Source organism: Hesperophylax consimilis, chromosome 21 (assembly GCF_061612785.1).
Source record: "Hesperophylax consimilis isolate HC1 chromosome 21, BYU_Hcon_1.0, whole genome shotgun sequence".
Lineage (NCBI taxonomy): Eukaryota > Metazoa > Arthropoda > Insecta > Trichoptera > Limnephilidae > Hesperophylax > Hesperophylax consimilis.
The window spans coordinates 2,158,236-2,176,438 of record NC_142856.1 but is presented as its reverse complement, the minus strand read 5'-3'; the positions used below and the strand labels follow the sequence as shown (position 1 = coordinate 2,176,438).

The 18,203-nt window shown below is 31.2% G+C and overlaps 1 protein-coding gene across 2 annotated transcripts in view; it reads right to left on the bottom strand.

Moving 5' to 3' along the window:
• The window catches only part of LOC149413500 (xibalbin-1-like), a 312,022-nt gene extending 302,352 nt beyond the window's left edge, over nucleotides 1-9,670 (bottom strand). For both annotated transcript variants that reach the window (XM_089644498.1, XM_089644499.1), the window contains exon 1: nucleotides 9,423-9,670. The gene's annotated coding sequence lies outside the window, so the exon portion shown is untranslated. The remainder of the gene's footprint in view (nucleotides 1-9,422) is intronic.
• Between the last annotated feature and the right edge of the window lie 8,533 nt (nucleotides 9,671-18,203).

The window sequence follows — 18,203 nt, the reverse complement described above, 5'->3', positions numbered from 1 at the left end:
CCTCGGTGGCTTCGTCAACAAGCAAAATTGTCTGGGGCTCGGAAAACCCAAGAATTAAAAGCCTCTCTATCCTCAACGTGGGACTGTTTGGTGCGGTTTATGGTCCAGCGGAGTCATAAGACCTTACTTTTTCGAAAATGAGGCTGGAGCAACAGTTACGGTGAATGGATTGCGCTAACGAGAGATGATGAATGATTTTTTATGGCCGGAATTGGATGGTATTGATCTGGACAACGTTTACTTTCAACAAGACGGCGCTACGTGCCACACAAGCAATGAAACCATTGATCTTTTACGATTAAATATCAAAATAACACCTATTATTGGAAAACCTGTATTTTCAGTAAACCGACGTGTCCTCTCTGTAAAACCCCTAATTACATCTTCCCTATTGTTGATTCTCCACTCCAACACCTAAATATTTATGTACATCAGTCAGCATTTTGGATCTTATGTTAGTTCTAATATCCTCCTGATGAAGGAAGGGTACTTCTGATACCGGTAAAGCAATCTGTTAAAATAATGTTGACTAAAAATAATGTATGTGTTTATTTCGTTATTGATTATCTTTCAAGAAATAATTTCGATTTTTATAAATGTATGACCCATCTTACCAAAAGTAGGAATCTATATATTATATGTAAAATAATGAATATATGCAAATTTCATTAAAACATTGGTTCCATGATAACTAAACACAGTGACAATTCAACACACTTTTAAAAAATGATATAAAGTCATTAGAAACGATGAATTTTTTTTAACCTAACCTAACCTACATAACCCAGTTAATAAAGTTTTTGTTTCATAACTTTCCATGACTTTATAAAACTTTTTAAAGATGTGATGAATTATCATTGTGATGATTTATCCGGTTACCAAAATATTATGTGTGTTGTAACTAATTGTTTTTTATCTGTGGAACCATACTTAATTCACCTATTTTGAAAGAGGTTAACTTATATGTGCCTAGCAAGTATACTCGTGGGAGATCCATTCCAGTTTTTATACTCCGAAAGACTTCTACCTATCACAACTTGAAAATTTACTACAAGCCATTAATAATCCCGAACTACTTCACATTATAAACCTAAATGTTTTCGTGTCCAAGAAAAACAATAACATTGTCTGGCTATATTTAAAAAGATTAAATGAATAGGTAGGTACTTTGAAAGTAAGAACGTTGAACTCTTTTTTGGTTCTGACCAAGGAAAAGTTTTTACCAAACCAGTTCACAGTGGGAATTAATTTATCAAATTTAAACAGCATTTATGTAGGCATTTTAAATGTGGGTGGTTTTTATAAAGTTGGTGAAAAACTTGATAAACAATAGTTAATGCTTAGTAAAAGTAACATTACAATTTTTCAAAAAAGCTTTACAATAATTACATTCCTAGGTCAATGAAACAACCCACTGAGAATACATTAACACGTGTAAAAGTGTTGATCATAATCAAACTTAATGTTTCGGTCTGGATAAAAACAAAAGGTACAGAATTAAGTTAATACTTAATAACACTGAATAAAATATAATGCGATACCATTCACCTTAACTTACATTGAATATAAATTTAATCTGTACTTTTTATCCGTAAAGTAACAGCAATGTAAAAGCTATTTTGTAAATAAGTTAAATAATAATTTTTTTGCACAAACAAAATAGTTATTTTATATCCCGGATAATATATGCTGCTCTTCCTTTATAAATATAAGCATTTGCTTGTGCATGAAAGAAGTATTTAATAGATTTTAAAATTTAATTTAACAGGTTGTCGGGGGGCAAAGTGGGCTAAATTTGGGGTTATCGGGTGATTCTGGTTTTCATTTTTCCAAAACTTCCAAGGTAAATTTTCCCAAAAAATTTGAATTTTTAACCTAAAAACTATTTTCAAACATTGAAATTTCGAAAAAAAAAATTTTTTACTTCAAAAATTATGTTCCATCTCCCCCCGAAGTTAGCGCACTTTACCCCCGGACACCCTGTATAAAGAAGAAGATCCGGCAGGGGGGCGGACGGCGTTTCTTTGATTTTTATACAATCTTATTTAATAATTAATAATTTTTAATTTACTCTATAATATACTATTAAATATAATCTTTATTTTAATAATGAAACATTGCGTATATAAAAATTTAACTTCAAAATAAATACATTAATATAAAGCCATACAAAGAACAACTAAGGAAAAATATAACGTCATGCTTAATTTTAATATTTATTTCTTTTTACATTTAATCAACGCTAGATTCACAATATCACCCTGTGCGCGTCGGACCATCCCTAAATCCCTAGTTTATCTATTTAAGTACGTACCTACCTAGATACGTGTCACAAATGCCGACGTGTCGTCGCCATTTCACAACCCACCCATCTATCTTTATTATCTATGTATCATATTTGATATTTGTCTATGGTGTACCTCCAGTGTGAGGCCTATCATCTTTAACAGCGTATTCAATCATATTTGACATAGCGGCCTCCGTGATCCGACCGTGCATAATGATATACTATTACCGACGACTCTAGTCCGATATACTACAGTATATAATACATAGTATTATAGATATATGTACAGAACCACTGCATAGATTGTCAGTAGAAGTGAGATCGTTATGGATTTAAGAAAACTAGTAAAATAATATATTTATCATATCAGATAAGCCAATTAAATGAAAATCAGTTAAAAAAATACTAACTCGGGCTTTATTCAGTGGAACACGATTGTTCACACTCTTTCAATGTGAAACGGAACAAGAATCCTATATGCTCCCAACCTTCTGGAGCCAGGGATATGACAACGGCATCTCCAATTGGGGTATGTTGTGAGGCTGAAGATAGCGGTGAGGGGAAGGAGATGGGGAAGTACCTGGCTATTCAGATCTTGTCAGCAAACATGAGCAAAGCCATTTCAAGCTACGTTTCAATTCTGAAGAGTGGCTTTTTACCAGGGTATTTACTGCGAGTATCTTCCAATTAAAATTAGTAAATTGAGAAATAACACAAATGAATCAAATGAAATTTAGTCGTGCACGCCGGTATTTGAACCCTCGAACTCCGGCTTGCAAGTAGAGAGCCTTACCCCTTGACTACAGAGGCCGTCTGCTTACCGACTCGAAATATGAAAGGTTTTATTCTTGACGTTTGAAAGGTACCCGTTAAACGCCGATTCTAGGTGTGTTTCATCATCAAATTGTAATATGCTGACAAGCTTAACACGTGAACATGAAAATCGTTCTCTTTTGCTGATCATAATTGGTTCAAAAGCTGAAACGGACTTAGAATCGGGGACCTTTTATGGCCATTTAATGACTTTGTCACACACCAATTTCCGTGAAATAACCTGTCCCAAATTAACATCATGACAAAAATCACGTAACATTTTTATTTCAAACTTTTAATAACGAAATAGATTCTAGTCCTTTGGCCACAAACAAGAAAAAATCAATTTTTTAGAATAACTTAGTAAGTAAAACCTCAAATTGTAATATTTAATTACTGAAGACAATATTAGTGATTCTTTAACGAAAATCTGAAACAGAAAAATCAACCCTTGTCCTGGGTTCGAGTCCTAGATGTGACCATAGCCTTTTCTGATTTTTCTGTTTCAGATTTTCGTTTAATAATCGCTAATATTGTCTTCAATAATAAAATAAATATCAATGAAAATAATACAATACCGGTCGGTGGCTGACTTTCCATCGCATTTGAGTCGCACCCAGGAGGAAGTGTGTTCAATTCCTCGGCTGGCTAAGTCCTCCATCACAACACAAGCAACATTTTCCGCTTACTGTGGTGGTAGTAAGAGATTTTCAAATATTGTCAGTTATACGTAACCCAGGAATATGTATCTTTCTTTAAAAAAAATACTACTTATACACGAAATTTTAATTTTCTATGACGAACTATTTCGCTTAGGATACAAAATTAAACTAATCAAAAAAATGTATGTGTTTGTTTATATGTATAGATAAAATGATGCAAACATAACGTGAGATTGCATTATATTAAAATATAACATAAAATAAGTAATATATTATAATAAAACAAATAAAAAAACTTTATTCCACTTAATTTTATTTTGACCGTAACCGGTTTCAGCTCGTCAAAGCCATCTTCAGACTGGTACACAAAATTCTTAGTCTACGGTTTATATACACAACATATGGGGGAGGGGGGAGAGGGGTCGTTTATAGGGTTTTAATCAATTTTATTTTATTTATTAAAACCCTATCAACTACCCCTCACCACCACCGGTTACGGTCAAAATAAAATTAAGTGGAATAAAGTTTTTTATTTGTTTTATTATAATATATTATAATGGAATTCCACCACGAATTATCGGTCTCAAAAATAGAAATAATAAAATAAGTAACAGAGAGATAGAAAGAAACGTCGTATACACAATGGGATAAATATTATATCGAAAGAGACAAAGCGTTACTTGGAATAATAGGAATTTTATTAGATTATTGTGAATTTTGGTTTTGGTTTAAACCCGTTTCTTTATTTCAAGATCTTTATTTTAAAGTTTATTGTTTCATTCTTACAAATTTTATTCACCGTTATTGGACCGTATCTATGTACTCTTTATAATATTTTTAACTGTTAACCTCTATCTGTCATGTACATTATAAATATTAAAATTTAAAAAAAAACTGAAATATAAAAATAAACTTAATAATTAAAAATAAAATTAAATAAAAAAGCAAAAAAAAATATGTATGGATTTTTGCCATCACGATAAATTGACAGGTCTTATTGATAAAATATCAATTTAAGAATGTTTTATCAATTTGCCTCGGTAATATATCGTGACGATTCAAAAAAACGTTGAAATGTAAAAATATTCGGATTTTCATGAACGTATTCCTCATTATGAGTTAATTAATATATAAATTATATTCCGCATCATGATAAGTTAATTAATATACATATATTATTTTCCACATCATGATAAGTTAATAAATATAATATATTTATTAACTTATATATATATTATATTCCGCATCATGATAAGTTAATTCGTAAGGTCTGAAATCCCGTTTTTTTTAGTAATTTGAAGAGATTCTTAATATATATTTTATTCTCTGTGCAATATTTACAAAAGTTTAATAAATTAAAAGAAAATAAAAAAAGGAAAGGAACGTTAAAGTGAGGAAAAAATAAACTTAGTTAATTAACCCGATTCAATTGGGTTTTGTTCAGTGGTAAGAAACAATATTATGGTTTATATGGCCATTAAAAAATATATAATACGCTAAATTTATGTTTGTTTTCAGGGCAGACCTACCGAGTTAATAAGAACGAAATATTTCAAAGCATTTCGGCAAACTGTCCGCTGATTTTTTTTACCCCTTTTTATAATTTGAATACTTTACGAAGTAAATAAATCCTCAATTACATACCTTAGTAGGTATAAATAAAATACAAAAGACTTTTTAACTATAATATTTACATATGTAAGCAATTTTTTTTTAATATATTTGAAACCCACTAACTGCTGACTTTTCGTGGTTAATATAAGCAAAAATGTGTATACAATTTTATTTTGAATAAGTTTCATTCTAATAACTTTTGAAAGTTATAAAATAATACTAATCTGGACGAACATGAAACAGAACAAGATACAAGGAAATAAAGAGTAGCAATTGTTTTTGTTTTTAAATTTGAATTTCGTTCTTTAGACGAGGGTTGATTGAATTGAATTTCCCGGCAACCTGTTGACTTATGTTAATTATTTAGGTACCTATGAGGGTGCGAATAGGGCGAAATTTGAATTTTATAATACCAACCCCTTTTTTTATTATCATGATTCTTTGAAATTAACTAACTTGAAATAATGTTTTCCTTTAGGGGTGCTTTATTTTGCTTAGATTTAGTCGAGATCTTAATACAGTGGGGCAAAAGTAATGTAATAATGTGTGAAATTTTAAAAAAATATTCGCTGTTTTCTTGGAAAGTTTATTTGAAGATTTAAATAACATTGATGATATTAACTTGAAAAAATGATGACCACCTTTTTTAGATGCACATTTTACTCGCAAAACATCTGGCTCCAAGTTGGTGATTTCTTCTTTATTGTTGGCTTTCAAGACTTGCAAGTTTTGTGGTTTGCTGTGGTAAATGCGAGATTTCAAAAAGCCCCAAAGTACAAGTCTGGCGCTGACAGATCTGGCGATCTGGCCTGCCAGTTCAAATCGCCAAAACGGGAGATCACACGGTCCGGAAATTGGTGTTTAAAAATATCCATTGTTGCAACGATCTGCTGGAACCAACAATGCCAGAGACCAAATTAAGAGCGTTACTCACCAGTTCTGTTACGGCTACAGAGGTGCCGTCGGCGTTCTCAAGAAAATAAGGGCTAATGACATTTACACTGCAAATGCCGCACAAAACAGGCACTATTCGGCGCTCATTATAATTTATGGATACGAAATCATTCTTTTCTTGCAACATGTTTAATAGAGGCATGTGAGTAAGTTAAACTCATTTGACGCAGCAGGCAGTAATTGGTGAACCGTTTACATTTTGTGTGGGTACGTCTTCAGGTTATTCACTATAATTTGACGCAAAGAACTGATGCTAAATTGTGTGCATCGTTGTCTCGTCAATCGTTGTCTGTCATCGTTGACATCGCTGTGGACTCTCTCTATCCTGCGATATTCTCAAACAGACCGGAAATTAGTCATGTGATCAGTAACAATAATTCCGCGTTCTTCATGTTTGTTCTTCGTTCTTCTCCATTGCTTATTATTAACAATTTTCAACATAAATCTAATCTGTTAACTACATAAATGTGAAAGCACAGTGGCATTTGACGCTATTTTCAAAAAAATATCGCTTATTCACATTATGAACTTATTTTGCTCCACCTTGAATAATCTCTTTAGTAATGAAAATCTCAATAAATAACTATTTTTTTATATTGACTTAGCTGTTAGAATCTCGACGGTCTTAAGCGCATATAAAGTTGATCTCGACAATATGAAAATAAATCGTTTCACAGATTCTGATAAAACTCAACGAGTGCCAATTGCATTCTTCTCTTAAAACAAAGCTCTTTCCTTAATCCGCATGGAAATGTTACCCAACCGTATTGATATAGCTGCTCTGGACTTATAGTGTAGAAACAATTGAATTTTCTGTGTCCTGTAAGCTGTTACACGTAAAAAAGATACCTACAGTCTTAATAACAAAAACATGGTGTAAATATTACGCGGCGCGTAAGAACCGTGAGAGGCTTGACTTATTACCATGGCGTTCGTTTGATTAAAACGGTCTTAAACCAGGCTCAAGGCCGGCTTTACCACACCAACATTGAACGGGCGTATAATAACGTAATTAGTAAGACGGATAATGTTTAACGATGTTTTGAAGATATATTTGATAAAATCACCATTTCACGATAATTTGAGTTTATCAAATAATCAAAAAATGAATCGTCTTTAAATTTCAAACCAGGAATTATCGTTACCTATTAAGTACGAAAATACTCCGATTAATCACATTTAATACAATATTTACTTTATTTATTTAACGAATATGATATAATTAAACAATATATATTTATTAAACAGTTTCAATAAACGAAAACTGGCATGAAATTTAAAAATCCAATAACTACGTGCAAAAAAGTGGTGTACACAAAGCTATACGGTTTTTAATATAGTTCTTCCAACATAAACCTAATAGTTTATTTAACCAAATTGTATATTGAAGGCTGTGAGAGTATTTGGATTAGTGGAACAAACGGTTAAGAATAAAAAAAATAAGAAAAACCTACAAATTTCCTGATTATTGCGTAAAATTATTTAAGTTAATGAACTTTTAATTTTAAAAATCGAAACTGATTTTCAGACAAGCAGTAAAGTAGGTGCCAAAATTATCTTATTTATTAACTATTCTTTATTTAAATGTTTGACAGGTTTCGTAATTTTTCAAGTACACCAAGGACAATTTGTTTCACAGAGTTTGAACAATTCACCAAATATCAATGTTAATTTTCAAGTTCTGTAAAGATTCTATTCAAGTTCTGTTATTATATCATTATTGGCACGTAGTTTCACATAACTGAAGAGAACTAAACATTCAACAGAAGTTGGAAACCAAAAGATTTATGAATTGTTCAGATTCTGGGCAAGAACTCGTCCTCATTTAAAAGGTAGATTTCTTATTTTGAGAAGGAATGATTCCGGGGCAAATATTTTCTTTCGATAATATTTAAAACATTAAAATCCCCAAAAAAAAAACTAAAATCAACTTTAAAATTTTTTATCTTTAATCTTTACTACCCCAATGAAATAACTTAAATTGCTTTTCAAATCGATTCAGAAGTTCACGCTTTGAGATGAAGGAATTCGACGCATAATACTTTAAATTCAAACTTCCGAAGGGTCGAAACTTTTACGATATCCCCAAATGAAATTTTAATAATATAATTATTAAAGTTCCCGCAGAGTTGTGACCAATTCATGAATATAAATAACTCTGCTTTCTGAAATGTGCTATTTTTATTAAAGAGAGAAGGGCGTTCCCGTCAACAGCTGCTGAAAATAACGTATTTACAAGCTTAAGGCAGTGTTTGGAAGATTTTGAAGTCAATTCTTTGAAATAAGATAATTTGCATATTGTTAACAGCTTTTTTATGATAATTTGTAAAAATAAGTATCGTTGTCTGTAGAAAACATAGTGACAAGAGTTTTCGTGAATAAATCTACAAATTTATTAATATCAGTGCTTAAAATGCTGTTTTTTATCCCGTTGGATATTATCTTGACCTTAAAACTTATGTTATATATTCGTGATAAATATTTGTTTATCGTATTATTTTTAAAAATCCATATATTACTTGACATCAATGCTTAAAAAAATTCCAAATAATATTAAAATAATTGGACCTGAAAAATTGTTACTTTTAGTTGATAGTTAGGTAGAAAAATTGCGCTCGAATCTTTATAACTGTTAATAAAGCAAACTCAACAATAATGGAAGAATTATCGTAGTGAGTGGATTGGAAACTATTTAATTACGTAATTAAAAGCATAAATCATTTTCTATATAATCGAGTTTGCTCATTTTGAGCTTGGTAAATATAATATATATTAAGTTGTATTTTGGAACAGGTTTACCAAACATTCGTAAAAGTTCAAATATCCAAAAATTAACAAAAAATATATTTAAATATTTAGATGCCAAGTGGTCACCAGATAAAATGTTGAGAAAACTTTTTTGTGGATTGAAGTATTTTTAATTAGCCGTGTTTAAGATGTTGCTCTAGTTTGCAGAATCATTTCTGTTTACTGAAATTAATTAAAAGTGAAAAGACTAATAGTGCTTTAAAAGAACAATTCAATTATAATGGAAACTACCTCCTTATGTCTAATTCTAAAAAATATGGAAAGGAAGTCAAAAATTTTCTTACCTTCAAAACGGGTTGATCTCTCCGCCTCGGTAAACTTTTCTGCGTTCAAAAACTTTTCCAAATAAGTAACGCGAAAACTCTTTAAAAAAACTTTAAGTTATGAGTGATAAAATTACCTCGAAGAGGATGTGCTTAACTTTAATTTCGAACGGAAATTAATCGAAAAGAAAACAGACTGCAATATTGTTAGGGGTGCTCTCGATTAAGAGGAGTTGTTTGCACCGGTTATGGAGTTACCGCGGCGGCAGTTGGCGTCCCAATGGAAGGAAGGGGGCGAACTCGAGCCTTTTCATAGTTTCTGGGGAGCGGCGCGCGCACCACCGCCCCCGCTAACTGTTGCATCAGAACACAGGCGTCATAGAGCAGCATTTTCAATTTTATTTTCAACTCGCAGCATATGGAAGGAAAAGTCATCGTTACCGTAATAGCGACTGTAATTCGTTTCTTAATTATTTTTTTAAATTTTAAAAATAGTTGCATCAGAACACAGGCGTAATATAGCAAAATTTTTAATTTTATTTTCAACTCGCTGCATATGGGAAGGAAAAGTCACCATTACCGTAATAGCGGCTGTAATTCGATTCTTAATTTTAATTTTGAATTTATAAAATGGTTGTATCAGGACACAGGCATTATAGAGCATCATTCTCCATTTTCTTTCCAACTCTCAGTACATGGAAATAAAAGTCAATATTACTATAACTCGCCGTAATTCGATTCTATATTAAAGATTTTAAATTGAAAAATGGTTTGAAAACTTGTTTTCTATAGTTGTGATTATTTTAAACTGTTGCAATAAAGCACAGGCAGTATATAGAGCGGTATTTTCCATTTTATTTCTAACTCATAACATTTGGAATGAAAAGCCTGTAATTAGATTCTAAATTTAAATTTGGAAATTCCTTTAAGAACTTAATTTCTTTACAAAGTTTATGATTATTTAAAATTGTTGCATCAATTTATGAGCAGGTATGAGTCATAGAACATAATTTTAAGTAATCTAATAACAAGAATTGAATTTAGAAATTGCTTTAAGAACATGTTGTTTATAGTGTGCAATTGTTTGGAAGGTTTTATTATAGATAGATTTGAAAGAACTGATGGTAAAATTATAAGATGAAAAATAAAGTGATTACAACATAAATGAATATATTTTAATTATTTTATGTGATTGCCACAAAGTACCCAACTGCTCAAAACCGCCTGGAGCCAGTGAGACTATGGTATACCCAATTGGGATATGTTGTGATGTTAGTAGTGGGGAGAGGAAGGATATGGAGAAGAGAAAAGTGGGGAAGTACCTCGCTGTTCAGATCTGGTCACTAAACAAAAGCCATTTTGAGCATCGTTTTAATTCTGAATGGTGGTCTTACACTAGGGCGATACTGAAAGTATCTGCCACACTGGAATGTGTCGGAAATGCACTACATATTATTTGTAATTAATTAATATTGTGAAACAATACAAATTAATAATAAGGGTCGTGAATGTAGGGAAATCTATAAACATAGTTCACAAATCAACTAACCTAGTCGAAAAACAGGAAGATGATTAAATCAACAAATATAAGAATAAAAAATAATTATATAGTATCCTCTTCAAAATCTCTAACTAGCTTTATGCTTCTAACGATGCATGACGTATCACGTAAGAGGTTTTACAAAGCCTAACCCAACCCAACCTAACCTAATCTAACCACATTTTTTAAAGATATTTCTGAAAATACCTACATACTTAAGTAATTACACAAATAAGAATGGCTTTCGATTACATAAAAGAGTTTCCTGCATTCCTTTCTTATGTCTCCTGAATATGCATTATGTAATGCCCAAATTCACAAAATCATCCATTTGCAATTGGTGTTGTAAAATTTACATTATTCATAATATAGTCAGTATCTACACCATATCGTCTCCATTTTTCAATATATTATAAAAATAATTATAATAATAAATGCGTTATTATCTTCCTCCTCCCGTGCTGAGAATTTCATTTACATTTTATTAAAATTTACTAGTATTTGATAATATGTAGTAAATATATTATGTAGTGCTTTCTCTGAAATTCTCTGAAAAAGACAATTTCAGCGATTTCAAACGAAAATCAGATAAAGATACGGTCGCAACTAGGACTTGTACCCAGGACGTTCGTCTTTGCCGAAGCGCTCCTCTACCAACAGATAAAAACCCGCTACAGCGGGTGTTTTACTGCTAGGCCTTGCAGGCGGCTTTTAAGTGGGCTTCGCACCATTTAGCCAAGTTCCCTGATAGTAGAGTTTTGTTCGTTTTGTAGGGTAAATTATAGAGAATTTACACCTCGCAAAAATAATGACAACATTACTTTTACCCACATTCTTTTGAGGCTGGTATCACTGTGAACCTGCGCGCGATATCTCGCGCGGCAAATAATTAATTCTATCTCCAGTGGTCTAGCCGCCGGTTTAGCCCAAAAATCTCCTCTAACGTACGCGATCTGTTTTGTTCATAAAATTATTGTAACGTGAGTTTTGTTAAAATAAAAAAAAACTAAATAGAAGATATCCGAATTCTCATTTTTGAACACCGAGAGTAATCACGCAACCTCGGATTCTGCGGATTGGAGAGCAACAGAATCATTCAGCCAATAACCCATTTAAATTGGCGATAATCCCAATCTTCCAAAGTTTGTATGTACAACATTAATAATAAGAATGTGTGCAAAAATACAAATAATTTTTCAGATAGTTACCTATTCGTTTTTCAATAAAAAAAGCATTTGTGAATGCCCACGTAAAATAAGTATATTGCATAATTCGTCACTGCTAGTTCTCAGAATAATTTTCATTATAACTTTTTGGGTTTTAATTAGTGATTTTGGGATATCGTCATTTGCACAATAATTGTATTATTGTATATATTCTTCTTTAACATCGCAATATTGTACTCATATGGAACGAATTTCAATTTTGGTAAACAAATACCGATGTTGTTGATATATTTAGTTCATTAATATTTTAATATAAACTGACTTTAATGTGTTTTTTTTTAATTAGCAGAGCTGATTTATTTGGTGAAACTGTTAACTAACTCTGGATGTACGAAGAGCGTTGGTTAGATGGCTGAAGATGACAACTTGAATTTATTTATTATTTGTGTATTATTCATTAACGCCCCATCGGGCTTTTACAGAGGAAATTGACAATTTATGTAAGTAAGTTTAATAATAATACATGGATAATAGCATAACAATGTCCAAAAAAAATCAAATATCAACACTAAGATTAACACCTATTATATAATATTTTAATGTTTTCCTGTTTTAAATAATATTTTAATTTTAAAGTTCTTATTTTTCGTGCACTTTTACTGTATTTTATTGTTGTCCTCTACTAAAATAGCACTGTTATTGTTAAATTTTATTCTCTGCTTTTGTGTTAACGGTTTATTCTTTATTTCATATTATGTAATTAATTTTTTTAAAGGACCACAATAGGAAATTTTATTTTTAAGTTTATTATAGTTAAGCGCACTTGAAGTGAAACAACACAAAACTGCGCTATATAAATGCTATGTTATTATTATTAAATTATTATATAACACCAAATCTAAATAATAACACCTGATACTGTAAATAAAGAAAAGTTTCAAATATAAAGAAAGAATGTACATTGTACATTCGTATATGCATACAATTATTCATTTTTGTTGCAAACCAGTAAGACTGAAAACAGGAAAATAATTTACTCGTAAGGTATATAAAAAATAAATATACAAATTAATTATTATTTTTTTTTTTTATTTGGTACAATATTTTTTTACATTTCAAAGTTTTCCAGTAATGTTGGCCTCACTGGGTGGCTTGCCCGTGCTGAGGCCTTCATTTTATAGTATGAAAATATAATCTAAATACAATCTACAATATAAGATAAAATAATACATTTAATATATAATCTTGTGTGTTTGTGAGTGATGTGTGTTTATATTGGTTTTGTGTGTTACGTGTAGGTTTTATTTTTATTTTATGCTATGATATTTTGGTAATATTGTTTTTTTTGTTGTTTAATCCATTTTGTAATTTTGTGTGTGAATTTATTTTTATTTTCCTCAATTTTAATTTCAATTTTCAGACTGTTGAAAGCTTTTATAGCATGGTATTAGTAGTGTCTTTGTCCAAAGCTTGAATTTACTGTCGGAGTTTTTATGTTTTCTTTGTACGCTTGTCTAACTGGTCTGTTAGTGTTATTTTGTGTATGTTGAAATTTATTTTTTTTGTCAAAAATGTAGTTTAGTAGTGTTTTAACGTATAATTGGCGTATATCTAATACGTCACAGCTGTTGAATATTTGGTCTGTATCAGTCAGTCTATGTTTTTTTAGTATTACCTTTAAGATCGTTTTCTGTGCGGTTTCTATGTAATTGATAGCCGAGTTTGTTGCTCCTCCCCAAGCAATAATTTCATATTCTATTATTGATAGGCAAAGTTCAAAATATATTGTTTTCAATTGTTTTATTTTATATATGTTTCTTATGTTTAGGAAAATGTGTATTGTTTTGAGAAGTTTGAAGCGTGATTATTATTATTTTTATACATTTTAAATGTTTCATTTAAAATGTTTAAAAATCCATTTATAGATGTTTAAAAAAAGAAGAAAAATAATGTCGTAGGTATCTATATCTATAAAAATAAAAATAAAACTAATAAGTAATGGCAAAATACCAACGTTGTAATTAATATCGAATTTAAATGATAGTACTTGAATTGACACTTTATATGACTTTCTACTATGTATTAATAACATTTAATTATCTCTTTCTGGCATAGATTCCCTGCCTTTTCACTGTATAGACAGGGGCGCTCTTGTGAGGTGTCACATAAAAAAATTGCCACACTTATCTACTACAGTGTTCAATTAATTATTTATTTATCTACTACAGATATATATTATAAATATATTTTATAAATAATCTCTTTGAATAGGTCACGTTATACTTTTGGGTTTACCATTGACAAAATATGTTGTTATTCACTACTGTCAATATGTGGGTTGTTCTATTCTTGAAATAGGTTTTTCTGTTCAGGTTACAGCCTTTATGTACCGTATATCAAAGCGTTCTATTTATAATAGAACTGAATTAGATTCCAAAATTTCTAAAAAAATTGAATTCCTCCCCGGAAGAACGATCTATTTAACTTTTTTTTTCAGGAGAGGCGTAAAACAGTTTCACACCTTCATCTTCGAAATATTAAGAAAATACTACAGGAAATATATTTGTCTAATATATAAATAAAATTTGGGATATATAAGCTAGAACAATTTCAAAACATTAGAGTTTGTGGAAAAACGTTGTATATGTTACATCTGTGTACATGTGATGTAAGACCAATGATTTCCCTCGCAATATTTTACATCTTAGATACTATACTGAAAATAAACGAGACACAACAATTCTTGATATTAAAAAATGTCAAATAATATGTGCATACAATGTATGTATAAACAACCGGTCGGTGGCTGAGTTGGTATCGCGTTTGGGTCCCACCCCGGGGTAGTATGTTCAATTCCTCGGCTGGCTAAGTCCTCCATCACAACACAAGCAACATTTTCCGCTTTCTGTGGTGGTAGTAGGAGATTTTCAAATATTGTCAGGTTATTCGTAACCCGGGAATATTTGTCTTTGTATTAAAAAATAAATTATTATTCCACTTACCAGTTTATGGGCGATTTTACTGTTACTTTACACCTTTTACACCATTATCAATCCATTGATATCCGTTTTTTGACCTATTATGCTATGTAAATTATTCTTCCGAAAAGGTGTTCAACTGTCGTGACTTCTTTTGAAGCTTGGAAACAACAATATTAAAAAAAAAACTGATTAATAACTAACCATCCTCTTGTAGGATTGATGAAAAAACGAAGAACAAGTTTATGTATAATTGTAAGAGCTTTGAGCATAGTTACTCGATTCCTTGAAGACTTGAGTACTTCAAGACAATCAGTAAATAGCTTTGGAATATTTATCTCTTCCAAAGTAATGTAAATAAATTTATTTTCATTCAAACTATCTAAGTAAGAACAAATCATCAAAGACTCCGAAGACAAAACAATGTCAATAATGTTTAAAAAATACGTAAATACTTGTACATCCAAATCCTTCAAATTAAACATGAAATAGTATCTTGAGACTCTATTAATGAAATTTACATTGCCAATGAAGGTCTTAGCATGAAACAAACACTTTTCCAACTTAAATACATTGTATTTATTTTGATTATTTTCCAAGTGATCATTTTATTTGTTCTCCTAAAATTAAATTAAATTAAATCACACAGCGTTTAGTCGGGGTCAGAAAACTCTTTCGTATTAACCGGTTTATCGTTTTAAATGTGTATTTGTTAAGGCGATGAACTACGTAGTAATGCAAAATCATGTGTTTTTGGTTTGAAAATTTGGTCGCCTAGAAATGTTTCAGATTCTTTAATTAAATACTGCGAGTAGAATACATCTTGGCCTTTGAAACAAAAGAGTCAATTTTAGATAAGTCTTTTTATAAGCCCAGAAAAAAATAATGTATAAGATCTATCAAAACTGCTTTAAAGTTCAAAATCTCCTACTTACGAACCCATTTTCGGTTATGATTTTATTGTATAGTGTGGAAAATTAAGTTATTTACATTTTGATCAAAAAAAATTAAGTGTTTGTGCCTGAACATCCACAAAATAAAATAAAAGGCACTTTTTGGCCATGTTTTTTTCTTAAATAAATCAAACCGGCTTATTATCGGATGGTGTTAAGTGGGAATTTAAACCTCATCGCCATCTACATAAGGGGTGTTATTGATAACGGCTAGATTTAAAATATTACATGACGTTGTGCATCGCCTTAAGCGGTTTCCACTATTTCCAGGCGTTACATGAAAAAATACCTTATGGATTATTTGAAAGAAATTAATATGACATTTATTACTCGGAATTTTTATTCTTTATTTGCTAAGCACTGAGATCAGCTTAATAGTTTAAATGGTTTTCATTTAAAGAAATGAATAAGTTTGGGGAATGAAAAGGGTATAAGAGATGGGTAGGAATCTGAGGGTCAGTGGATCTTGGAGTGACGGAGGTCAAAAGGTCTGTCTCAAGAGACCTAGAGAAACCTCATCCCATGAACCCGGTCACCCCTGCTAAGCCACCAATAAATACAGTGTGTGGCAAGCCTACGCACGACGGAAGTGAAACTTTTAGTATTCTCCTCTCTCTCTTTTCATTTCATATTATTATTATTCAGAATGCTGTACATTATAGTTTTAAAAAGCATAAATTTATTTAAAGGCGTGTTGTTAACAGATGAACGTTTAAAGAAATTCCTAATATTGACATATTTATAAGTAGCATGTGATAAAAAAAATTAAAAGTTATAAAAACATGGGATTCGAACCCGGGTCCTGCATAACGAGTGTCGAACGCTCTGCCTCTAGACCGCGAGGAGAGGTTTCTCGCGCGACGAGAACCGCGTATACAACGTGTACTCCTGAATTGACTTGTCCCGCGCTTATTTTTATAACGGAGTTTGTATATGATATTATATTACGATACGAAATTCGCTTTCTTCAATCGATCGTTTCAAACAGAATTAGAAGGTTCGATCGCAAAAATTCTAAAAATAAATTACTCAATAAAAAAATATAAATGTGCATTTTTGACAACAATCATGTAGATATCTTCTTATATGTATGCCTGACAAAGTCGCAGCACGAGAGAATTTTATCACTTTTCCTCGTATTAAAAAAATCACAAAAAGAAGAAAAAAAATAGTTAAAGCGGGGATCGAACCTCGGTTCTTCACGACGAGAGTCGGGCGCTCTGCCTCTAGACCGCGAAGCTGAGTTTGGAGAGTGACCTAAACTAGGTATATAATATTAGCTAGGCTCCTATAGCGAAATGATCACGGTTTTTCCTGACACTCCTGAGTCGGTTTTACTCCGGTCCTCGAAAATGCCTAACGCGCGTAAAGAAGTTTCACTTCAAAAGTAGCGAAACACTCGGGGTGACTTTTGGCAGAGGTGTTGGTTATCCAATAAATGGTTCCCGGGGCAGCAGTACCCATGCCAACTTCCCAAATTCAATATTTGGTCAAGAAAAATGTTAGGCATCTCAGTGCTTTTCATTGAATTATGAATGTAAATATTTTTTTTCAATTGATTGAATCTGGATAGTAAAACTATTGCCGTATTTATTAATTAACTCAACCTATGTCCTTTGACCAACACTTTTGACCAGAGAAATTAGTTTTAATGAAATAAATCATAACTTGTCTCTGGAAATAACGTAATTCTACGCTCTCAGACCCTGCATTATTATTTGCACACAATTTGTAAGCGTTTTGTTTTAGCTCCCCTGCAGGAACTATAATATTATTACAACATCTAGTCATGAAAGAACTAAAAAGAATTTGCTACGTTTCTTTGTTGGATTAAATTAAATTTAGTTTAAAATAAATTGATTGTAAATATATCTGCAAGTAACTATGTATGTTAATTGATTGTAAATATGATGACGTTTTTATTTGATATATCATCCATAATTACACTCATACAATACATTACAAAAAATTCAACTCTGTGTCGTAATTCAAAATTTCCTGGCTACCTAGGAGAGGGTATTGAAATAAAATGTTAATAATAAGGTATTTAGCGAGAAAAAAATATGAATTTAAACACGGGAATCAATAGAAAAATATATACTTTTGTTAGTTCTACACCTGGGAAGAAAGAAGCCCGTGTTGACGGCCTCGCGTGAAATTATCCG